This window comes from Macaca nemestrina, unplaced genomic scaffold (assembly GCF_043159975.1).
Source record: "Macaca nemestrina isolate mMacNem1 unplaced genomic scaffold, mMacNem.hap1 Scaffold_52, whole genome shotgun sequence".
NCBI lineage: Eukaryota > Metazoa > Chordata > Mammalia > Primates > Cercopithecidae > Macaca > Macaca nemestrina.
In genome coordinates this window covers 26910-53191 of record NW_027257698.1, presented here as the reverse complement: position 1 = coordinate 53191, position 26282 = coordinate 26910, and the positions used below count along the sequence as shown (strand labels likewise).

Here is a 26282-nt window from a genome sequence, read left to right as displayed (position 1 = left end):
AGGCCGAGAAACCGCCCTCAAGGGCAGTCACCTGTTCCTTATTGCATGTAATGACATGCCACACAGGACCACCAGCAAACCCAGCTCCACCATCCAGGCTCCTGTGGATTAACCAAACCCCCACCCCCCACCTTGGAGCGTCTTCCACTTGCGGTTCTGAAGGGGGCCGAGAAACCGCTCTCAAGGGCACTCACCTGTTTCTTATTGCATGTAATGACCTGCCAAGCAGGGCCACCAGCAAACCCAGCTTCACCGTCCAGGTTCTGGTGGGTAACTGCCCCCGTCCCCCGCTTCCTCCTGGGGTGTCTGGGAGGCTCAGAAACCGCCCTCCACGGGCACTCATCTGTTCCTTATTGCACTAATACCTCATTTACAGAAATCCACTTTGACTTTCCAGCACTGCACTTGTGACAATTTAACAATCCTGCTTGCAAGCTACAAGAGCTTGAGGTCACGTCCACCTCACCAGTATCCCAGAGACCCAGCACTATCCCACTGTGTTTAAAATTCCAAAATACTCCTTCAAAATGCTACTGGCATTTGCTTTGCACATAAAATGTTAAAAACCTTCAAGTGAAACAAATATCTTCAACAGTTTGATACAACGACATGTGAGTTACACATCTGCCAAGTTGTAAAGCCTCATGCATTTATAACATTTTAGGTACGGTCAAACGGTTCATTAATATAAATTATGAGAATCTCTAAGAAACAGGTTTTTTCTGGCATTAGATGACCAAAGGAAAACTGGGTTCTGGCTGGCTTGCGGGCCTGTAGAGACAGACAGATCTGCTGACACAACCAAGCTCCTTCCCACTGATGTGGCCTCATCCCAGGCCCCTCACCCGGATGCCTGCAGGCCCCTGGAGGAGCAAGCTGACCTGTCCACATTTCTCAAATGCACAGCTGTTGCTCACACTGCAGATAGAGTTCAAGGCACGAGCAGGCCGCCACGCTAAAAATACCACGCAGCGTCCACGCCAGGTGACGGTGGTTTTCACTCCATCCCAAAGCCCCAGGTATGAGTTTACAGCCATGATTACCACATGGATTTTTGGACCCTCAAGACATACTTTGTTTCCTTTTATGCAACAAAGTTAAAAGACTATCACTCAGATATAGGCTCTGAAACTGTGGAATAATTGTTTGGGAACAGAGCCTCTGCCAGATCAGGATTAGCACTTGGGACAACACCCCGTGACCTCGGTCCAAACCCATCCAGACCAGAAGCCTCCCGCACTGTAATTTCTGTGGATTTCTGTAAACAAGGTATTACTGCAATAAGGAATAGATGAGTGCCCTTGGAGGGCAGTTTCTGAGCCTCCCAACCACACGGCCACGTTCAGGCTGAAGCCGCACCACCTCCAGAAACACTGTCCCTCGCCGAGGTGTGCCTGGCTTCTCCCTTTTTCCAAAACTTAACAAAACCTGAAAAGGACAGGTCTGTGTAGAAAAACACAAACTACTTGCGATTCCTCTTCCCAGTTCAGGCTGTAGGAAGCTCGTCTCGGCCCTCACCGTGTTCTGACTGTGGCTTGGTTCCCATAAGAAATAAAGTCAGAATTCTAGTCCCTGTCTCCTGGGCAGTGTGGCAGGCATACATACCTTCAGTTATATGAGGAAAGGCGTGGCGAGCCCCCTTCCTTCAGTAAAACTGCAGAGTTCCCAGAACCCCGATGCCATCCCCCTCACACCACTGTGAACACCTGGACAGAGCACATTTCAATGCGTGCACCTTTGTGGGCTAGTTTTCTATTTCTCCACTAAATCACCCCAAATTTAGCGCCCTAAACACTGACTTATTTTCTCACATTTCTGGAAGCTGGAGTCCAAAACAGGTCCCACCATCTAACGTCGAAGTGGCGGCAGGGCTGGCTCTGGGGAAGCGACCGTCTCCTTGCCTCCCGCAGCCTCTAGAGGCTTCTGCATCCCCTGGTCCATATGGCACCCCCTGTCTTCAGGACCCACAGCGGCTCTGACGGCCCCTCAACTGGAAGACGCAGAAACGTCAGGAGACCGGGATCTAGTGCTAGGGCCAAGCCTCCCCACCCTCCCAGCTCCTCACACACTCCCGTGTGAGCTAATATAGATTCCACTTTAACTAGTGTCACCTGTGTAAGGGGTAAGTGCCCAGCTGTGAACTGGTTAACCTCGCCCACACAAACCCCGAGAATAAACTCACAGGCCATGGACCACTCCACAAGCAATAAGTGACCACCTGCTCAGGGACCTCCATGCCCCAGCAGAGCCCTCCGGTACCTCCTTGTGAGCTCAGACTGGCGGCAGGGGTCTGCAGCGCCACAGGGCCCTGGATAAAAAAGACAGCTCCCATGTCGGGAGGCACCCGCCCGCGGTTGGGTTCCCAGTACTTTAATTGCCCAGGTGGACAAGCCGCGCCGCATGCAACCCCATCACCAGAATAACGGCTGCACGTGGCGAGTGCACGGGTGGCCACCACTCAGCCCAGCTGGCCGCGCTAAGCACATCACCACCGTGACGCCCAATCAGACTCAACTGCTGGAACAGTCCCGGCATCGGCCCCCAACAACATTCTGGATCACAATTCAGAGTAGTGATTGCGATCAGGGCCACACGTGGCTGAATGTTTTTACAGGAGGACGCCACAGCTGGACTGACGCCACAGCTGGATCTGGCTGGACTGAGAGCATTTCCCACTGGACATTCTTACAACACCATTTTATTTGCGCTTTATTAAACTTCTATGGCTTTTTTCTGCTTATCTACTTTATGGGAGTGTTTCTTGTTCTTATGACTGCGGTGATACTTCAAGCTACAACTATCAATGTGTAAATTAGTTTGGAAGTCGCCTTATCATTAAACATTTCACAAGCAAGCAGTCAGAGGCACCTAACCCGGAGGCCTCTTTTCTTCTCTGAGCCAAAGCTACCTTGGACTCAAAGAAAACGGCACATGGAGAGGGGCTGGATCTCCAGCACCCATTCCTAGGGAGCCTCCTGGGGAGAAGATATGGAGGGAGAAGCCCTGGGTTATGGCACTGTCGTACTAAAGAAAAGTCTATTTGGGTAATGTAAGCACCAGACTTAAGAGATTAAGCAAACCATGAAAAGAAACCACTAACCACAGCTTCTCCAAAACAGAACTAAACTCCCTTTAGTTTGAATTGGAAAAGCAGAAGTGATGATCAGGATACAAAAAAAAAAAAAAAAAAAAAAAGAAAAAAAGAAATGACACAGTATCTGAACACAGGAGAATAATCAAGGGCCACTGTCTCTTCCTGTGTCAGTGGGAGCCTCGCATCTAAGCTGGATTTAGAAGGTTGCTACTTTGGACTGAAAGGTATCCCCAACTCTAGTTTGTAAGCAAGTGGAGCAGAATGCTTCAATTATTTCAAGGTTTAGCGGTAAAGCTCTGCAACTCTCACAACCATTTTAATTGGTGTGAATTTTAAAGTGACTCAATCTGTTGGCTGGAGTATCTAACGGCTTAACCACGGGGTCACGTTGGAAAATTTTTCCAATTGCTTTTGTTTTTCCTACTGAAGATGCATTTGAACGTTCTTGTAGTTTGCAGTTGGCTGGTTCTGATGTTTGGTCCTGAGGAGGCCCAAGTATCCGTAGAGGAAGAATCTGAAACCTCAAGCCACTCGAGTGCTGTCTGGGCAGATGGAGACCCCAACCCGAGGGCCAATGACGGGCTCAGCATGGGCGCAGGGCCGCCCGATGCAACAGGCCACGTATTTGCCGGTTACAAAACATCATAAGCACACACCCCCAGGTGTGCACACACGCTCTGTACACATCTGTCCCTATCAACACCAGCACACACCCCCAGGTGTGCACACACGCTCTGTACACGCTCACGTCTGTCCATGCCAACAACAGCATACACCCCGAGGTGTGCACACACGCTCTGTACACATCTGTCCCTGCCAATGCCAGCACACATCCCCAAGGTGTGCACACACATTCCATACGCGCTCACATCTGTCCCTGCCAACGCCGGCATACACCGCCAAGGTGTGCACACACGCTCTGTACACACTCACATCCCTCCCTGCCAATATGAGTACACATTCCCAGGGATGCACACAGGCTCTGCACATACTCATGTCTGTCCCTGCAGCCTGAGTCAAACAGTCACAGAGAGGCAGAGGAGGAGGAAGAAGGATGCGATGGGCACTAAGGTCCTGGGCCAGTTCCCCTCCCTACCTCGGGAGAGACCCCTCATGTGATCCTGCCATCACTCACCCTTCCGCCTCCATCCTCCATCCTCCCACAGGGATCAGGAGGATGCCCACTGCACAGAGCTGTGATGAGCATGAACAGAAGATGGCAGGAGCTCACGCCAAGGTGCTGAGCACGGGGCCTACGGAGTGCTTCTTTCTGCTGTGGCTGACATCATCAAACAGACTGACACAGCTTCTGCAGAGAATGCCACTTGCTAAGAAACTGAAACGTGTGACCTAGGAGCCTGTGAAGGTCTAAGAACAAACCAACAAACCAAACGGTTTTGTTTGTTTTTCAAACACCATAGCCTGTTTTTTCTTTTTTTTCATGCTCTACCTTGGGTATCATTTAGTTTAATTTCAAAGTAAGTCCAATAATTACACAAAATCACAGGACTGAGCATGGAGCATTGTTTCACTTCATGTCCTCCAGCCTTTAGGACACATTAAGGAAAGACATGATTCCAGGATTCCCATTAGAAAGGCTGCCCTGAGGCACCTGCTGGGGCAGCCAAATTGCAGCTGTTGATGCTGCCCCCAAGCTGCTTGGATGAAGCAGAAGATTCCGGAGGTCTCCTTTCTTCTGCCCCTTGTCCAGGAGAGAAGGTGGGGGGAGAAAGGTGAGAGAAGATAGGAAGAAGGAGGGGGGAAGGAGGGAGAGAGGAGGGGAGAGGGAGGGAGAGAGGAGGGGGGAGGGAGGGATAGGGAGAGGGAGGGAGGAGGGGCATGTTCCATCCACCAAGGCAGCTACACTGCAGAGAGAATGGAGGGTGTGTTGCCTCTCAGGACAGCAAGTTCAAGCTGTTTATAATTGTTAGCATAAACAGTGACCAGCTGAGGACAGGGCTGTCATTGGAGTTGACGTTTTATTTTCATAGTTGATATTGGGGACCTGGACCTAAAGCAGCGTGCCTTGCCCTTTTGCCAGATGGGCCTATGCTTCTCTATACTTGAGTCTATTTGACTAAATACCCGATATTGACTAGGAATTATGATGTGTAGGATACCCCTTACCACAGTAACGTCAAACTCATATTCTAAATGCAATTTATTCAGGGACTGGCTTCTAACTCTGGGTGGGAATGTTAAGCTCAGTCCAGTTCAATTCAGTAAGCATTTATCAAGAAACTCCTAGACCAAGAGCTCTGTTAGACACTGGGTATGGGGTGATGGGGATACGAAGATGTGGAATTAGAACTCGAGAAGCTCAAATGTTTCCATTTAATTCCCTAATGCAATTACTAAGCTTCAACCTGATGGCTGTAATGTCTAAATTCACTTTTTCTTTATTCCAGTTCTACATAACAAAGCACAAATAATCACAGAGGAATGATTCTGTGTTGGACTATTCAGTGGACAGAGAAGAGCATTCTGACCGGCGTGAGACACTGTCTTCCTTCCCAGGGAGCCCGTGAGGTGGCTGCACAGAGCACAGGCGTGAAGATTCAGGAACACGAGCATCAGGTGATGGGAGGGGCACGGAGGCAGCACCAGAAAGATGCCTGCCGAGGGGCCGCTGCAGCCAGGCTGGCCGGGAAGGTCACGGGAGTGGGCGCAGGCATCTCCCTCCAGCCGCACTTGGTTTTCATGAGGACGCGTGCACGGAAGGGGATGACACCGAAATGCTGTGGCGCTGAGGGGAGGAAGGGAGGGACACAGGGCCGACGGCTGGCCCCCACCCCTTCCGTCCCTGCCCCTATGAACGCTGCCAAAATCAGCCCCAACGGGGAGAAATGAGGTGGGTGAAAGAGGTGGACAGACGTGGCTTCCATGGAATTCACAGATTCCAGTCATTAAAAATCCCTTCTGAGTTTTCACCTGGAAAACTTTGCCAATGTACTTAGGGACAAGAGGCGGAAGATGAAGCCAACACAATTGGGCTCAAACTGCCACCCTTCTCCTTCTCTCTTCATCCACCACCCTCCCTGGGCCCCTGAGTGTGAGAACCAGGAGCTGCACAGCCCAAGGGTGCAGCCCCTGACCAGAGGAGGGAGCCGCACGGCGGGGCCCCCAGCACGTGGATGGCAGGATCTGTGCTATGTCAGTCCCAGGGCCCCAAGCAGAGAAGGCCTGGGGCTCCCAGCTGAAGTTTTGCTGTCTACTCTCTCACCAAAGTCAAGAAGGACTGAGTGGGACCAACGCTGCACCTGACGACTCCTCAGTGGCTGCCGATGTGGTCCTCACGCTGCAGGTGAGACCCTCTAGGGAAGCCCAGAGAGTGGCGAGAATCACAGCCAGGAGTGCTCCAGTTGCCCCAAAACTCCAGCATAGCCTGAGGAAGGCAGCGCCCGCTCAGATCCCCGTGCAGGCTTGTGTGGCACACTGGTGAGGCACACAGCACCAGAACATGGCACTTTAAGTGGCTTTGTGGGGTGTAGGAACACAAAGTGTGGTCTGGAGTGGCTCAGAAGTCACTCCCACCAGCCTGTGGGACCCGGACGGCCCCTTTGGACGTGGCTGGAGTCTCTCCAGGGCGGGCTCCAAAGTCCCAAGGATGAGGTGAGCGTCGGTCTTGCTCTGAGGAAGGCCCCTGACAAGTATCCTGAACATGCAGGTACACAGCTGGCTGACTCATCTGAAGGGACCTGCTGAGCTACGAGCTAGGGACAGCTAGAGAAAACTGCATGAACCTTTGTGACTACTCACAGGTAGGTAGCTACTGCCTGAGACACAAAGGTAAAGAATTAACCTGAAACTGCATATTATAAAACTTATTTTTAAATGATGGCGCTTAATTGAAAAGACTCCCAAAGAATACTGCATTAGAAAGCGACAGAGTGAAACCGTGAGGCTGACCACAGGAGTCCCTGGAAATTTCACCAAATGTTGTGTCAAAACTGAGAAACAGAAGAACTGCACCTGATGAAACATTCCATTAATCACTCGAGTCCTCCCCACATACGAAGCTATGTAAAAAGTGTTCCCAGAAGGTAAAGTGAGCAGGAGGGCTGTGAACACACAAAGAGAGAGCCACTTCGTCCACGGACCACAACAAAAGAAACGCTAATGAGTGCCGACGACACGCTGGAGTCCAGGGCTCTGGGCGCAGCTGGGACGGGGACACTCAGGGTCCCACTGTCCAGATGGGAAACCAGGGTGGAAACACCAGGGAGCCTGTCCCAGGGTGCAGAGCTAGTGAACAGTGGTTCATACTGCGACAATCCCAGCTGCCAGGCTCTGGGGCTCCTCGGGACAGAATCCTGTTGACTTCACTCTGGGGTGCGAGAGGCGGCAGCATCCCCCAAAGGCACCTGGAGAAGTGGTGTTACCCTCCATCCCCTGTCCCCGGCGTTACCCTCCGTCCCCCTGTCCCTGGTGTTACCCTACTTCCTCTGTCCCCAGTGTTGCTCACCATCCTCCTCACCTCCAGGCCCCTCTCCCTATCCTCCCTCGTTTTCCTGTTCAGCCAGAGCACATCACATGTCTCTTCCCTTTTCAAGAGGCTCAGCTGCACCCAGAGGCATTCCAGCCTATTCAGGATGGGGCACACACCCTGGGGAAATGCCAGCACAGGGCCGGAAGGGCCTGAGACCCTCTCACTGTCGCCCAGGAAGGATGGAACAGCCCACGGTCATGCTCATTGTCAGGCAGGATGAAAACTTCTGTGTCCGAAATATTCTTTTCACTGGAACGGTTCGGACCATTCGTGAACGAATCAGTTAAATACCAGCAAGTGCCATTCCCACTTATTCTCTGGCTACAGTTTTCCACCCACCAGCAACCACACTCCTAGGAATTATCCCTAACGCAGAATCAGCGCCTTGTGCCTTTAGGAAAACCTCTTTCTCTCCAGCTTTGTCCTCCTTCCACAAAAGGTGCCTCTGACTGCCTCACTCGCTGTACCAGGATTTCACTCGGCTATGGAGGAAAATCTGCGTGGGGCTCAGAGGTGGGTGGTCCCTGCATGGGCAGCAGGTCTGTGACATCCTCCGAGGAGCCTGGCCCAGGCCTGCCTCACACGCCAGGACTCTGCCTTCTGGCCCTCGGGCCCCCGAAGCTGCTTTCCCTCCAGGTGTCATGCCCCGGGCAAGAAGGCCGGACAAGGGCCCAGGGCTGCTGTGGGTCAGGAAAGCCTCCTGACACCTCCCACTCCAGGACCCCCCATCAGCATCCCAGCATCTGGACCTGTGTCACCAGCCGCTCCGCCGTACAAGAGAATTGGATTTTCAGCTGGGTGTGCTGCTTCCCTAAACAAAGTAGGGTGTTGTTACTCAGGAAAAAGGAAAAAATTGGCATCTTCTTGGCAACCCCGCGACATCCAGCCACCGGTTCTCACCATCCCAGAGATGTCCATCCAGGGCAGATAGTGTCTTCACCCAAGCGCCACTGACCCAGAAGTGCAGTAATTAGTACACTTTCACCAGAATCACCCACTCCTTCACCTTTACACCCAAGAAAAACATGTTTGCCAGGCAAATTAGATGTCCAGGAGGTGTAAGGAAACCCCAAGCCTGCTTTAAGCCTCAGACTTTTGAGACCGTTGAGGGCTGTGCGCACAAGAGCAAAGCTGCACCCGAAAGCTCTGCTCCTGCCAGACGTCATGGACAGACCACACGGCTCAGCCACATGGACCCTTCCAGGACTTCACGAGAGGGACCTCCGTGGTACATGCAATGATGTGCACTTCGTTCAGCCTCGAACAGACCACGCCCTCGTTACAGGGTCGGTGGTCCACCTCCTGCCATCAGCCCCCCACCTCACCGAGGGTCTGTGTCTGCATCTGAAAGAACTTTGCTGTTTTACCTGGGTACGAAAATGCAGCATCGCGATGTTTAAAGGTCTTTAAATATCAACACTCCGGGTGCAGTCCTTGTCACTTTAATGCGGTCACTCGATGCAGGCCTCACTCACAACTCTGAGGTAGCTCATACCTTCCCTACCTAACCAAGGAAGAAACGAAGGCATGGAAGGTGCAGCTCCTAAGGAGCAGATTAGGATTCAAACCAGTGAACTTCGTCACATGCTGACCTACCTCTCAGGCTGAGATAACGTTGAAAATTAACCAGGTAGAACAGCGTTCCATAAATCAGCTGGAAATGGTCCTTGTGCATGGGCCTGTGGTTACTCCCTGAAGAACAAGACCATTAGCCCAAAAATCCACCTGTGTCACACTCAAATGTTTACATATACAACTATTTTTAAAATAACCCAATCAAGCATGTTCACAGCCATTTAGAGCCATATAGATTGTCTGCTTCGCTGACAATCAACCCAAGACCTCTGTCGGCAAAGGCCACGGTGCCGGGTCCAGAGAAGGCGGGACAGAGACACAAGCAGACACAAGCAGGAACCTTTCCATCCCTGGGAGCCTCGCTCTGATCGGTCCGTGAGGACACGGTACAGACCGTGGGGCACAGGCAGACGGTAGGCCAGGAGAAGGGGCTGCATTGCCGGGAGGCAGTGCTTTGAGCTCTAATGGATGGAACACTGCTAACCAGTGAAGGTGGAGAGAGGGCACACGTCTGAGAGCATGTAGAGGCAGCAAAGCACAGCCAGCCTCGGGGAACCAGAAGCCACAGGGACATCAGGTTGGGTGCTGCTGTCTGCCGGCCACTGGCTGGGGGGCTGTACTGGGCCTGGAGGGACATCCCTGACACTCCCCACCAGATGCCAGGGGCACCCCCAGCCCCAGGTGAGAACCACGGATCCCATGGTGAATGAGGCCAGCCTGTGGGAAGTGGGGCTGGGACAGCTCTGTACAGCTTAATAGGAAAGTTGGGTTCTATTTTGTGGGGTTTTGGTCACGCCGATGGCTAGTCATGGCTGTCCGTCAGGAAGTGATTTGAGGATAGACTAGAGAAGGGGCTGCCAAGACCAGCGGAGCATTCGCTGTCTGGGTCCAAGGAAAAGGAAATAAAGGCTGGCGATGTGACAGTGGGGGGGAGCACAGAGCAAAGGAACTGGTGGAGACACAGGGCTGGCCCCGCACAGGGCTTTGAGCAGCTACCCGGGGGTCGTCCTATTAATTCTCCTCATGGCCCCAAGAGGCGGCTGTGAGGATCCATCTCCTGAGGACAGAACTGCTCCAGAGCCACACAGCGAGGATCCACAGAACCAAGATCCGGGCCAGCTCCAAAGCGGGTGAACTTGACCCCTCAGCCATGGTCCTAAGACAGGGATCGGAGCCCCCTGGACACACAGACACAGGAACTGCAGGAAGGGGAAACGGATGCCCCGGACCAGTGGCGGGACCCAGGGTTTCAGCCCTCCAGGGCCACTGGGACCAGCCACTGCACAGGTGGACACATGATGCTTTAACTCGCGCTGGGGGAAGGAGCCCTCACTCTCAGGGTGGAGACCGCAGCTCGATCGGGCCGGCCTCCCTGCTGGGCACAGCCTGAGCCACACAGGATGCTGAGGTGCCCCAACGTTGGGGTGCTCAGAGCCACTCAGCTGAGATCGTGGTGCTTTCTGTAACCACCCTCGTTTCTTCACGGTATAGATCTGGACTCCATCCTTTGCAATGTGTGAGGTTCTAGGAAGAGGCTGGCCAGCTGGGGAAGTGTCCTGGGCTCTGCCCCAGTGATGACGAACTTGGCTCCCCACAAGGGCGGCCTGTTCACCACAGTGACCCCCGGGGACCACGCCTGCACCCACCTTGCTGAAGATAATTCACTTCTCATCCGTGAAAGAATAAAGCTAGACTAACTCAATTTCACACTCACTTCCAACTTTAACAACTTGTGTTAGGAAATCAAAGACAAGGACTCTGACCACGTCACAAACCCAGGAAGCAAAATCCGAGACTAACGGAATGATGCCACCTTCGCAGTTCCGAGCTTTACTAGTTGTTTTTCTTTTCTGGTCTGTTTTTCTCTTTTGGTTTAAATAATTAAAGACCCTCGTTGACAAGAAAAAAAATTCTCTATGAAACTTAAAAAAGTGGTTCTAATTAAACATTTAAACATTCTTCCATATGCTTTATAAACAGTTGAAATTACAGCTCTACTTAGTGTTAAGTACTTTAACCAAATGAAAGGTTAATTATACAGACTGGCAATTATAAAAAATAAGGCTACATATTCGTGGCATCATGAATAATTAATAAGAACCGTTTGATTTCATTCAGACCAGGGATTCTGTGCTAACAGGCTCTTAGCTGTCTTGAAATAACGGTGAAATTTTAAAATTACTTTTGTACTTAAACACGTCCCCAAAGTGAAGCACAGCGGTTAACATCCATCATGGTGCCCAGCAGAGCGACCCGCCCTACTATGGCCGACACCCTGATTCCCGAGGGCTGCATCCCGGGGCTGTACTCGTGCAGAGAACGTTCAGGAAACAGACCAGGTGGCAGGAGGGGGTCTTGTCCTCAAGGAACCTCATGAGTCTTGCTAGGGGGACAAACAGCGAGAGAATGAAACCGGCAGCCACGGAATCTGGACAGCGATGCCCAGGCCCCGCCATGCATAACCCCTGGCTGGCACCTCCCTGAGACCCGTCTGGCACAGGCAGCGGCAGGGTCCGGCCCTTGGAGCGCAGGGATGGCAGAGCAGGGCCATCAAAGCGGGTGGCATGCCGACAGCGGCTTCTCCGCAAGAGCTCCTGGCTCTCAGGGAGCTGAGGGCTCCTCAATGGGAAATTCTGGCTGAGCTCCAGGGGAAAGCGGGTGGGAGGCCTGTCTCCTCTGCCCCAACCCTGGAAGAGGGTCAGATATCAATGCTAACCCTTGTGCTGACTCAATTAAATCAAACAATTCAGAAAACAAACTTGCTTTAAGTATTAATTTCCTAAAAGGAACTAACATGAATTCAAATAATTCACATAATTAAAATGATTTTAATTGTTAATTTAATTAAAACATCTCCGTTTTCACAGCATCATGTACCCTGGTACTTTCTCCTTATTGCATTTCCCATCTTCCAGGGCAGGTTTCCTTCCACCCAGGGCAGCAGCGACTCTGGTGTCTCGGGTATTCCCAGGCTTCCGTCAGCCCCTGGGGGGCTTACAGTTCTGCAGCGGTCTCCATCCTCATTAATCTGCATAAGAACATCCGTCCGCAGGGATGTCCTGTGGCCCCGTGGCCACATCTGACGTGCAGCTAAACGCTGGGCGTGTCGCCTGGTGACAGCAGATGACACAACTGTGGGCAAGGTAGCACCTCTGGGCGCCGACACTCTCGATGAGTTTTTTACAAGACCATTCTTTAATGGGTGAACCCTGACAGGAAACACTAAAGATTGTTTTTAACTATTTTTATATCGAGACAAATCTTTGTCAAACGTTCACTCAATGCTAAATGTCACTTCTCCAGCCAACCCCTTTAAGAATACCTAAAACTTAAGACTGGAATGACGCTTCCAAACACATACTCTACTCATGCATTCCCGGGAGCAGAGAGCAGCTTAATGTTTTCACGCTACACAGGCATGAAGTTTGGCGAAGGCATTTTAATATTTTTACCTGAATATTTTAATAAAATCAAAAGATCATTTTCACTCTAATACTCTACTTAGAATCTAATTTTCCATTAAATAAACAGTCAATGTTCAGTAACCCACATGCTGATAAACTTTTGAAAACTTTAGAAAGTATTAAGTATAATCAAAGATTACTTTTAATTTTCGAGCTGGTAAGAGCCTGTGTCAGGGAACAGAGTTGACATTGAAGAGATAAAAGCACGATGATTTTCTTAAAGAAAAGCGAAATTCGTAAAAGAGACCAGGTGATTATATAAAGAAACACAGAATCCGTTTTCAGAAATGGCAAACATTGACCACAGAACACCAGTGTTGCCCGTGATGAGAGAAACAGTTAAAAGGAAGAATTCACGGTGGCCCAGCATAGATCAGGTGTGGGAGGACAGAGACGTGATGAAATGATCCTCCTTCTAACTTCCCAGAAAGGCACAAATGGCCAGCACTCTAACTGAAGACCACGCAGGCACCAGTGTGAACTCAGACTCCATGGCCAGCACCGTAACTGGAGACCACATGGGCAATGGTGTGAACTCAGACCCCACGGCCCGCACCATAACTGGAGACCACACGGACACCAGTGTGAACTTAGACCGGACGGCACGTGCCTGGGCTGCTCCAGCCACCACCAGAACCTGTTCTGCAGCTGAACTGGAAGCTGATTCTGGAAGGAACCGAGGAGCATGAGGACGAGATCCTTCTACCTCAACAGGGATCAATTTTTTAATGATTTCTTTCTTTTAGAAAACTGTTAATAAAATACTTTGTTCTAAAATGACCAGGATTTCAGCAGCCTCTACATTCCTTCATGTCAATCAAAGCTTAGGCACGTGGGTTACTTCACTGTTCGTGACACCCTTTTGAAATAAAACCCGGGGCCGCCTGTGTACCCAAGAGCCTGGGCACTGAACATTCAGACAAAACGTCCAGGGCGAGAATGTTCACGTCCCAGCGGTGCGGTAGAGTGGATGGGGGGAGTTCGAGCCACAGGTGGCCACGCCTCCCCTGCCTCCGGCCAGTGCCCACTGCTCACGCACTCCTTCCTCGGCCCATCCTGAGCCACGGGGCCCTCGCGTAACCAAGGCCGCTGCGGTACCTCCAGGAACAAACTGGTTACAGGTGGACTGCTCTCTACGCAACGTACAAAGATTGTTTTTAAAACTGCTCGTCTCTGGAACTTATCCCAGTAACAGGCTAGATTAAGAAAACTGACTAAAAACAGTAGGAAGAAAAACTCACTCTACCCGTTGAGGCAAGAGAAATGCACACAGCCTCTGAAATAACTACAAAGGAGTTTTCCTGGGTTAGGTACGAGGTGGGGTGACCCTACCCCATAGCGGGGCGATGGCACATGGTGGGAACCAAGGAACATCTCCGAGTAAATGTAGGAAAATGCACTCAACTCCCAAACAGAGAGAGAAACTGCTTTTTTCCTTAAAAGCTTCTCTCTTTTATTCTCAGAAAGACTCTCTTTGGTGTCTTGACTGCTGAAGGGACAAGCCTGTCATCCCCAGAAAGCAGCCCTGGACAGTCTCCAGATCCTATGGCCCTCAGGCCCACCTTGCCTACTGATGATCCCACATTACGAAACCTAATCATCAGAAGAAGCCTCCCAGTCCGCAGCTCACCAGTGACATTTTATTCAGGGAAATGCTAATAAAAACCTGGGGCTCTGTGTAAACGCTGTCCCCTAGGTACTGAGGCTCCACACAGATGGCACACAGGGAGACAGGCCTCACCCCTTCCTGGTGCCCCATGTCTCTCCTCACATTTTATTAGCTGAGTTTTGTGGCGGTTTGTTACTTTTAACCTGACTGTCCAAGGCAGCTGCACTAAACTAATTGTCCAGGACAGATCCACTCATAATGACCATCAGCTCAGAGTTGGAAGTAGCACTGGAGAATGAGGTGGTGTCAGGGCACTATGCTTCCCTGCCCTCTTTTCCAGGGATGCCAAGTAAGTTTCTGCCATGGCTGATGATGTCAGCACTACACTAACATTAGTTCAACGGCAGGCCACCAATTAATACTTAATGAACAATGCCCTTAAGAGCAAAACCCCATCTCTGCCAAAAATACAAAAAATTAGCTGGACGTGGTGGTGAGCGCCATAATCTCAGCTACTGGGGGACTGAGGCAGGAGAATTGTTTGAACCCAGGAGGCAGAGTTTGCAGTGAGCCGAGATTGCACCATTGCACTCCAGCCTGGGCAACAAGAGTGAGACTCCATCTCAAAAAAAAAAAAAAAAAAAAAAAAGAAAAGAAAGAAAGAAAGAAAGAAACGATTCTCATGACCCTGTCAACATCTTCAGTTTTTCCCAAGGATAGTGTAAAATTATCACACACAACGTAAACCCAATTAGATCAACGTTCTCTCCTCACCAATCCATACCTAAATCCATATTTCAAAATGGTCCCCAATTTTTCACAATTTAAGAAGACTGAGAGGAATAACCATGAACAAGCAAGGTTTACACAGACGTCAGTCTTCCCAACTCTCGCTCAGGAGCTCACCCCAAACTCCTCCTGTGGAATCAGCCCGGATAACAGTTCCTGGTGGCCGCACAAGAACAGAGGGTCCCACGAACCCACGACAGACCCCACCATTCAGCCCCAGGCAGAGGAGGGAGGTGGACGGTCACGAAAGACAGAAAAGCAGGGAACTGTGATTCTTCTGAGTTAATGCAGGTGATTGGGCCAAAAAACAAGGCACATCCACCTGTGAATGGGGTGAGCTCCCAGCTGGCTGTGCAGAGGCTGTAGATATGAAGGAACTCACTTCCCTGCACACTGAAGTGCATGAGCATCTCCACATCGACCGCACCTGGGCTCTGCTCGCCCCTCACAAACTAAGATGACAGTGGCTGCTTCTGGACAGAATGTCAAGGACAGATGGACAGACATCCTGGACAGACACTGTACAGAGACCAGGGGCTGGGAAGGGGGAAGCGGCACAGCCTTGGGGCCAGCAGGGGCGAGGCCAGGAAGCCTCGGTGAAGGCCTGCATCTCCTCATCCAACAGAAGCAGGAGGGGCCACCCAGTGAGGGCTGCAGCTGCGGTGAAGTGGTCAGTGGGACATAGCAGGAGGCCATGACCAGCCTTACCCCCAGCCCAGGAGGAGGGGCCCAGCTGCGGGCACTGCCCCGGGAGCCAGAATCCTGAGCCCCCAGGGAAGGTGGGAAATTGCCCCTGGGCTCTGGGTGCTCAGGCTGGAGGTGGTGAGACCTCGAGGCCCTGCAGTCGGGGAGGTGAGGGCAGAGATGGCCAAACTGCAGCTCAGTGAAGGGCTTTGTCAGGAAAGGCCCTCAGAGGCTGCCTCACCAGCCCGGGGGAGGTTACTTCCAGCCCAGAGGCTCCACAGGGCCCTCGGTGGTGATGCTTAACCTTGTCCTCTGACAGAGGACCATCGAGACAGAGTCACTCAAACCTCTGCCAAGCTCTGCACCCAAATGAAGCTGTTGCCACAGACGCTGAGGCAGGTAGTGCTCATCTCAACTCTGTACAAGTGGTTTATTTAGCCAGTTCTCCAAATTCTTAATGACAAACCACACTAAACGTGTGTTTTCAGTATCACCTATGCTCATAGCTATGTATAAAATAACTATCACAAGGAAAACTAGGTGGTGAACCCAGGAGGAGGAAATCCCCACGACGAGTCGAGAGAACACCAACGGACCGTTGGCTCTTCCCGGCTGAACCCAAGAGCACTTGGCTGGGCTCACTTCCGTTCTAATTTCCAGATTTATTTTTACTTTCCCACATTTTCATTATGAAAATGTTCAAACATATTTAAAAAGTGGAAGAACAGTACAACGAGTGGTCAAGTTTTCTCCACGTGGAGCTCCAACAACTGCTAACATTTCGTTAGATTTGCTTTCTCACTCTCTCTGTAGATCAGACAGAGAGACAGATTTGTTTCTTCTCTGGAGCCACTTGAAGGTGAGAGGTTCCTGCTGCCTCACCGAGTCCTCAGGCACACGTTCCCTAGGAATAAAGGCCCCTCTGCAGCCGCAGTACCATCATCGGCAGACAAGAATGATTTCAGAGCATCGTTGTCCAGGTTATGTTCAGGTAGCACAATCGTTCCGAAAACGTCTTTTCTATCCGGGCCACACACTGTGCTGAGTGACTCTCCTTCCCCGTCTTAGTCAGGGACAGCCTCGCACCCCTTTTATCTGTGATCTTCACTTTTCGAGAAGATCATTGCATTGTCCTGCAGAATATCCCCTACCCCAGAGGCATCTGTTTCTAGGGCCATCATTAAATTCCCTACTATGCACCTCCATTCCCTGTAAACAGGAAGTTTCAGTCTCGAGGCGCGATCACCTTCTGTCAAATGCTTCTCGGCAGCTTCCGGGTGAGGCTGCTGCTTCACGAGGGGCGCGAGCTCCTACTCCTGGTCACTGACGGCACGGCCGCGACCAGCACCACACCCCGAATCAGAAACGTCTGGAGGGGCCGCGGGCAGCCGAGACACCTGGAGGTGTGAACGGCACAGGCGTGGGGCAAGAACAAGGTCAAATCATAACGGAACGTCTGATTCCAGACACTTCCACCTGGGTAAGATGGTGACATCTCCCTAGCAAGTATCTGAAGCCAGAAAGCATGACAGAAAATTCACGACCTGCCTTCGTTCACCCAGGCTGCTCTAACAACACACCACAGGCTGGGCAGGGGCTGGCAAATGACACAAGTTCATTTCTCACAGCTCTCAGTCTCAGTCTCAGGCTGGGAAGTCCATAGTCAAGGCCTGACAGGTTTGCCTGGTGAGGGCTTCCTGGTTCATAGACGGCGCTTCTCACTGGGTCCGCACACCATGGAAGGAGCGAGGGAGCTCTCTGTAGTCCCTTTTTTGAGGGCACAAATCCCATTTATGAGACCCTCACGACCTCCTCACCGCCCAAAGCTCCCCCTCCTAGCACTATCTCCTCGCGGGTGAGGATTCCAACTTGTGAATCTTGGGGAGACACAAACATTACAAAAGCCCATCATTTAATTTTTTTTAAAGGCATTTTTGCTTCTGCAAAGTCTCAAGATAAAATCAAAAGAAAGAGGTCTGAGTCAATCCACACAGTTCTCCCAAAAAGGGAAGTGATCAATTGCCACCACTTTTTATCCGAGACCTGCTGGGTGCCCCGGTCTGCATGACTGATTCTAAAACGCCATCCTCTCCTCTGCCATTCAGAGGTCAGAGTCAGTCCAGAGCTTAACACCAAGGCAGAGCTGACTGAATGACACCAGCTAATCCAGTAAGACAAGCCAAGACTCCTGCCCAAGGCCTAATCCTTCCCCCAGGGAAACATGGAAGGGCCAGACACCTGGCAGCCCTTCCTTCCTGCTCTAAAGCCCCAGAGACACAGCTCCGGCCAGGTGTGTGCCTGGGGCAATGCACAGTAACGTCAGCTGGGCACCGAGTCTGAGAACATGTTATCAAGTAAAAATGAAAACAAGACTGCTGAGAAAAGTTCATGCTTAATCACCTCTGGGCTAAATTCTAAATACAATGTTATTTCAGAGCTAGGTGGAAGTAATTCCTTAAAAATGTATATGAACAGTGACTAGCAACCAGGGTGATAAGTACTCAATATGTGTTTGATGAATAGATGAATTTTTAAAATTTATGAAAAGAGCACGCTCTATTTAGGAGAATTCTATTTAATTGGATGTCCTAACTATACAGTGGTTCCTTCGTGCTGACAGCAGAGTTTGTTTCAGTTAACTCAAAAAATGGTAAGTCACTCTAACAGAAAACCAAAAGGCTTTACAGAGAGTCAGATTATGGTGCCAATTCAACCGTGCATGGCAATTTCACCTTAATATTTAAATTCTCGAAGCACCATACTCAGAAAACAAGACATAACATACATAAATGCATCGACTAAAGCACCATCATCTAGAATTTGACAAAGTTTGACTGTGAGTTTCAAGAAAAGGGCTGATGAGGCCAAGAAGTTCCTTCCCCTCTCCCCTTACCTCCCATTTTGGTGACCAACTTAATGCAGAGAAATTCCTGTTTCAGGTTTGCACACATTGGAACAATCCTGGTATCTATTCCCCCAAGACACCAACAGGCTGAAGTCTGCAGGGTGCACATATTGAAAAATCACAGGAGCACTAGAGTGGCGGAAAGAGGTGCCCGTGAAGACGTCATCCTTTCTAAGACAGGGTCTGATTCCGCCTCCGGGCCCTTTTGCAAAAAGCCATTGGTACAAATTCATAGCCACCAGGAGGAAACACGCAAAAGACCCCACTGCCCTCCTGGCTTCCCAGAAGGCCTCAGAAGGATGAGACATGGAGCCTGCGTGCAATCCTGGACCCTCTTCCCTGCATTCAGTTTGACATGTGTCACTTGTTTGACTGACGGAGGTCCCACAATGGGCACAAGGAGACCCGTCAGGTCAAGAGGGTGCTGCCCGGCTCATGGTCCACACATGCGGACCTGTCAGGTCAGGATGCCCGGCTCATGGCCCACACGTGGGGATGCATCAGGTCGGGAGGGTGCTGCCCGGCTCACGGTCCACACATGGGCATGCGTCACGTCAGGAGGGTGCTGCGCAGCTCTCAGTATCAGCCACATATGCATTCTCCACTGAAGCCACTGCATGAAACCACTGCATGAAGCCACGCTGGAAGCACTTTCTGGCAGGTTGAGGAGGCTCGTGTCCAAGGTCATTAAACACATGGCAAGCTCGCCTTGGAGGCATTTTACTTTGCTTATGACAATGAAGCATTCTCATTGCACTGAATAGAGCACGCTTTCTTGTTCAGTGCCTCGTTGAAATAGGCATTTTGTACCTGTCTTACAGATTACATCAAGGCCCTAATACATTTAGACCCTTGTCTCAGGTACACACAAAGCAGCGGCATCTCTAGAACATGTTTTGGACCACGGGAGGAAACCAAATCGCAGCATTATCCATTGATGTTGCTTAAAGTGTATTTCCAAATGTGTCTCCCGAGCCCGGCCTGTGTTCACGGCTTCCGCTGACCACACGCCATCTGCTGGGCACTCTGTGCACTTTCTCTCACACCCGCCACGCCTGTGGTCCTGTGCCTATCCCGCCACACGTCCCCACGTGGCTAAATCTCCCACACTCACCACGCCTGTGGGCCTGTGCCTATCCCTCCAGGCGTCCGCATCTACCACGTGGCTAACGCACACTTCCTACAGGCGGCAAGTGCCTGAACATCCCCACGGCTGGAGGGGCTTTGGGTAGGTTCTACAGAACCCACAGACAGGCATGGCCACCCCGCCCACGGCCACCAGAGGCTTTGCTTTGTCTCTAGAGGTGCCGTTCGATGAGGCGACATGGCAGATGACCCAGTGTTAGGTAATTAAGACTCAGGAAATCACGGCCGTCTTACCTTTAGAACTCACCTCTCTCCCCAGCACTATATCGCGAAGGGTGGGTCGCCAGAGTTGGGGAAGAGATGCCCAAGGCTCCCTCCTGCCCTGACAAGCTGGGACACTGCTCCCCTCTGTTGGTTTCTCACCGCACCTCAATAAACTGAGCTCACAGCAAGAGGCAGGCATGGGCTGAGTAGAAACACACAGCAGACCCCGGGTGGGCAGGACGGAGGACGAGGGTGCTCGCGGAGACGAGGGTGTGCCCCAGGAAGAAGGTGCACGCGGGGTAGAGGGTGCGCGCGGGGAAGAGGGTGCACAGGCCCCGAGAACCTGGTGGCAGCAAGGCCGGTCAAGGCTGAACTCCAACAGAGGCAGCAGCAACGGTGTTGGGCAAGTCACAGAGAAAGCACCACCCAGAGGGGCTGCATGAACCAGCAGCGACCCCAACCCAACGTGCTCATCGGACTGGGCACACGCACACGCTGTGGACACGTGTGAATATGTTCCACTTAACGTGATGTTACATAATAATCAACAATGTTAACCCCACGACTTCATTACATGGCATCTGGCACATTGAGACTTTTTATTCTGTCTCTCTTCCTATACAAAGAAGTGGAAAATAGGTCCAAGATCATTCACAACAAATTATTGCTAATTGAAAAAAAAAAAAAAATTCCTACCCTCACCTTGGAGGATCTCAAGGCAACACCTCGTTCTTTGAGGTCATGGTTGGGACCCTCTCCGGACCCCTAGATGGGTCTGAAACTGCAAGGAATCCCCAAATGGGCAGTTTTGGGGCCAGCACAGATGCCAGCCACACATCCAGGCAGGTCTTGGCAGGTTGCTCCGTGACTTCGGCTGGGTCACTAACCTTTTCTTGCACTCAGAACCTGCCAGGAACGAGGGCACTGGCCCGCACGTCTCTGCTCCCAAGGCTACATCCCCTATGTTCCGCTGCACTCTGGGTTCCATGCCTTAGATCCCAGGCACCTTAAAGTTGACGTTTCCCCACCAGCCCTCATGAAGTTGATACTCAGATAACGTCCTTCCTCTCCCACCTGGTCAGTACCCGGGGAGAAAGGAACCCGGGTCTCAGTTTGATTTTCTGCCAGTCCATCGAAAAAACAGCTGGCCAGCAGCACTGGTGCACAGCACTGCCAGGTTACCCGTGACGAAAACAAAGCAAAACGAGATATACTCAAGTCAGCTGCGGCAAGTGCTTCTACATCCCTGCTCCAACAAGGAAAGACAGGAGGCCAGGAGTGTGGCTCACGCCTCTTGTCCTTCCTTGTTGGGTCAGGGGTACAGAAGCATTTTGGGAGACTGAGGCAGGACAAATGCTTGAATTTGAGACCACCCTGGGCAACATAGCAAGACTCGTCTCTACAAAAAAAAAAAAAAATATAGCCAGGTATGGTATCGTGCCTGTGGTCCCAGATACTCAGGGGGCTGAGGTGAGACGATCACCTGAGTCCAGGAGGCAGAGGTTGCAGGGAGCCAAGATTGCACCACTGCACTCCAGCCTGGGCATCAGGATGAGACCCTGTATCAAAATAAAGAAAAAAGAAAAAACAAAAAAAAGGATAAGAAATACAGGAGACCACTAATAATTCCAAATAGTGCCTGCTAATTTGAAATCTTTTCCAGATATGGTGAAGGAAATCATTTTTCTTCCTACGCCCATTCTAAGGAAACGTTTCTATTTTTCTGCTATACAATTTGGTAACCTGCCATTTCAGATCCTGGCCTCTTTAAGCAGGACTTGCTGGAGTGCCAACAAAGCAGCGCTCTGAAACCTCAGCATCCTCAGCATCACCCTGGAGGGCAGGTGAAGGATGCTGGGCCTCCACCTCCAAAAGTCACACTGGGGTGGGGCAGATCTGGGGTGAGGCAGGGTTTGCATTTCTAGTCTAGGGCCACACCACCCTAAACACGCCCATCTCATCTAACGCATACCAGAGGGAGAAGCCACGTAGGGCAAGTCACAGAGCAAGCGTCCAGGCACCAGGTCACCAGTTGTCTATTTAAATGCAAACCCGTCAAACAGCTTAAGTCAAACAGGTTCACCCTCCTAACACATTGGCCAACACAGCTAGTGATAAATATCACTGCTGTTAGACCTTCTGCTCACTGATGACCAGAGCAATGGCCTGAAACATCAAAGCTGAAGGGTGTGTGCCACGGTCAGGGCTCTGAACACCCCCATCCCAGGCCATCTCACACGGGTGCCTTCACTGGCACCGGGGTCTCACAGACCAGCTCCACGCTCACACTTACTGGGACGCAACCACCCTTTCAGCCCTTCATGCATCTGTACCCTATAGCAGTGTTCAAGGGAGGCTAATTTAAGTAAGAAATGTAATACGGACATCTGTGAACTCTTCCTCCATATCCACTGAGTGGCCGTCCAGAAACAGAAATATTAAAAAGAAAAAGAAGATTTAAGAGTCAAACACAGGGCCGGGTGCAGTGGCCCATGCCTGTAATCTCAGCACTTTGGGAGGCCAAGGCGGGTGGATCACATGGGGCCAACAGTTTAAGACCAGCCGACCAACATGGCAAAATCCTGTCTCTACTAAAAATACAAAAATCAGCCAGGCATGGTGGCACATGCCTGTAATCCCAGCTACTAGGGGGGCTGAGGCAAGAGAATTGCTCGAACTGAAAGGCAGAGGTTGCAGTGAGTGGAGGTTGCGGTGAGCCTAGATCATGACACTGCACTTCAATCTGGATGACAGAGCAAGACTCCGTCTCAAAAAAACAAAAACAGGCCAGGCACGGTGGCTCACGCCTGCAATCCCAGCACTTCAGGAGGCCAAGGCGGGTGGATCACAATGTCAGGAGATCGAGACCATCCTGGTTAACACTGTGAAACCTCGTCTCTACTAAAAATACAAAAAATTTAGCAGGGCGTGGTGTGGGCACCTGTAGTCCCAGCTACTCGGGAGGCTGAGGCAGGAGAATGGTGTGAACACGGGAGGTGGAGCTTTCAGTGAGCCTGGATCGCGCCACTGCACTCCAGCCTGAGTGACAGAGAGAGACTCCATCTCAAAAAAAATAACAACAACAACAACAACAACAAAAACACAGAAACTCGTGGAACAAGCCCTTGCCCCACTCCATGTCAGCTGTGCTGTGCCACCCAGGAGCATGCCAAGCTCAAAGAGTCATCCACCTGCCTTGCGTAAACGATGTCACTACTCGAATCACAGAGACTCAGATTCCCTAGCCCTCGCCATGTGCATGTCACTCACAAGCAGGCATGAGGACCCCCGCAATTCACAGGGAATCCCTCTGGCCATCTGATGACCATCCATTCATAAATAAAAAGCATTAATTCCAGCGGGGTTGCAGAGGTGTATACATCAATACTTGTTACTGTTCACAAATGTTCCACTTGCGGATGGAGTGACGTTACAGAATTGGGAAGAACTTCACAGACATACGAGGGGTGCATTTAAGGAAAAAGTGTAAGGAAAAGGTGAGAAAATGGAATATGCTAACCTCTGTCTTTTCATCACCCTCTAAATCTTATGATTCCAGTTCTGTTCATTCTGCAGTGAAAAATAACAAGTGATTCACACTCAGACACAAGGTGGCTTAGGAAACTATGGCTGTTTTACAAAGATGAAACAATTTCGAAGATCAGGATTCCATGAACGTACTTACTTAAAGAGAGAAGAGACTGGGAGTTACACATCAACTTACCAAGGCTGTCCCGAAGTCCAGGAGCCCCTTAGGAGAACAGAGAATGTGCAGTCTCCACAGACCAATGCAGGTGGCTGGGCCCAAGAGTGGGGACGGGTAGGCTGCAGGAGGCTTGCAGAGGGAGCTGTACCACCAGCCTCTCGCAGAAATTCCTAATTAAACCCTGACAGCAACTCTGTTTAGTGAATTGTCTCCTGGTAACTAAGAAGAGTGAAGCTGTTGAAAGCCTACAGCCAACCCTCTGGATAACTGTTGAGATGTATTTTAGAGAAGGAAATGATCCTGTCACAATCCCAGTCCTGCCCACAGCTGCAAGCACGTCCTGGGAGTGCGGCTTCTTGCTCTGTCAGCACCAGAGCCCACTGTAGTGCCACACGGGTTCTGCCCGACGTTCCCACTTCAGGGAGTCTGGGCAGGTGCAGCTGAAACACCCAGGGGGCAACCCCCACACTCACTTCTCAAAAGTACATGCAGAGGCAGACAGAATAAAACACGGCCCTCGAGCCCCAGACATAAAGTTTGGCACGGGCATCTGTGAAACAAGAACAAAAGTCGCATGGGAAAGTGAGCACAAAAATGAAAAAAATAACAGAATTACAGTGAAGATGGATGAGATGGGGAGGATTGCGAGGAAGTTGAGAAAGGGACTGAGGGCCTGAAGGGGGACATAAGGGCTGGACATTCCCGACAAGGTAACAAACACACCTCTGGATGAGGTGGGACATCATCTTCATTATGGAAATAAAGGGGAAAAGCCTGAAAACATCAGTTTCCTACCAAGAAGCAAAAATCAAACTGGCTTCAGATTTCTCCTCTACAACACTGGGTTCCAAAAGATGAGGATGTGGCATCCGTGGGGTCTTGAGGGAGAGCTGGCACAAACGTCCCAGAGCTGCCGTCTCCAGAAGCAGCTGAAACAGCCTCAGATCCAGCAAACTCTTGTCTTGAAAAATCTATCAGAGTACACCCCCTTATCAAAGGGACGCGTGGCTGCAGGGGTTGTGGTGTAAGGCAATTTAGAAATCTTACTCCGTGCAGACCCTAAACTTGGGAGGCTGCTGGTCACACCCTGGGAGGACCTCAGCCAGCGGGAAGCCCTGTGCCTCCTCTCTGCTCCATCTCTAATGCCAAGAAACATTTTATGCATAATATTACGTTATTTCCAATTTGTTAAATTGTATCTATTAAGTCCATAAAGAGACCAAGAAAATGTATAAAAACATTGATGACTTCACGGTGGTATTATAATTAATTTTTAAACAAAACATGTTGTCTAAATTTTCCAGACTGAAAAAATACTCTTTTTAGCAAGAAAGGTGCTTTTAAAGTCACCATAAACAATTATATATCCATCCTACGAACGTGGTCTTAAAACAAAAAGTGAAGAGCAAAAACAGCAGAAGGAAGTGCATGAATATGTTGATAACGTTTATCTCTGAATGGGGGCGCTGTTTTGCCTTCCATTTCCCTATGCTTGAAGTGTCACCTCTGTAATGTAATAATAGAGCAAACACCACAGTTGAGGAAACACTGCTGCCCACTAGGACATAAACCAAGTCTCCTCCAAAATGCTGCGACCCCAACCTCTGATTTTATCTTTTAAATCAGCTCGGTTTTCTCCCCAAAAAAGAAGCATATTGTATCATTACTCTTTAAAGTTAGGTGACTTAACAGGCATACAGACTTAAACACCTTCTGGAAAGGTGATGTGTCAAGTTTAACTAAGATTTGTTTTGTTCTGAAAAGAGCAGGGGCACGTTCCCAGGTGAGGGGACTCCAGGAAACACTGGCTGTGTCCGATGGGCCCTCACCTGGAGAAACAAGCGCTCGACGCCTCCACCCTCCACCCGGACTCAGCAGGAAAGGGATGCAGAGCTGAAGACAGACTCATCTATAAAAACCCCAACGGCTGTTTCCAGGAGCTACTCACTGTCCCGTGCCGCTGCACCCTGCCCCCCTGTGCAGGTACCGGAGCTGCTGTCCAGGCTTCCCCAGGCTCTCCACGCCTCCTTCCACCCCACGCCAACCTGCACCACCCAACTCCCCACCGTCTCTTACTGACCACCGGCCTCAATTCCCGCATAGCCTGGAAACTGCAAAGCTGCCTGGCAGCAAGAGGGGACGGGCAGCGAACGCACCAGCCATGTGGCACCTGCTTCCACCAGACTGCAGGGTCACAGCCCCTGCCTCATGGAGCCGTTGTTATGCACAACTACACTGGGAAATCAATGCAGCTTTAGCTTTACTTTGGTGCTAAATTAACTTTATAACACTTGGTTATAACATACATTAATTTTTACAGCAATTACTAAAATAACAACTCATAATGCATTCATTTACCATATTCAGAAAAGCAACTGAAAAACCAAACACACAGCAGAATTTTATAGGACTGTAGTAGTTTTTGTTAGGTTGTCAAATTATTTTAAGCTCAAAATTAAAGTAATTAAATCTGTGACTCTCAACTGGGGGAGGTGGGCACACACAGAGAGGGGAAGTTAAAATCCTTTTTTTCTTCCAAACCTCACACAGACCCACTCGGCTGGTCATTCCCATTGCTGGAATTATGTCCTGTTCCTTAGGTTAAAAACAACTGCCT

General features: G+C 50.6%; 1 protein-coding gene across 3 annotated transcripts in view; it reads right to left on the bottom strand.

Moving 5' to 3' along the window:
* Nucleotides 1-26282, bottom strand: part of LOC139361485 (disco-interacting protein 2 homolog C-like) — a 225944-nt gene that overhangs the window by 175510 nt on the left and 24152 nt on the right. Inside the window, exon 1 of one of the 3 annotated variants that reach the window (XM_071090073.1) lies at nt 1606-3176. The exons of 1 other annotated variant lie outside the window; for it this stretch is intronic. The gene's annotated coding sequence lies outside the window, so the exon portion shown is untranslated. Of the gene's footprint in view, nt 1-1605; nt 3177-26282 lie in introns of those variants that run through there. One more of the 3 variants, XM_071090074.1, reaches the window with a different exon arrangement.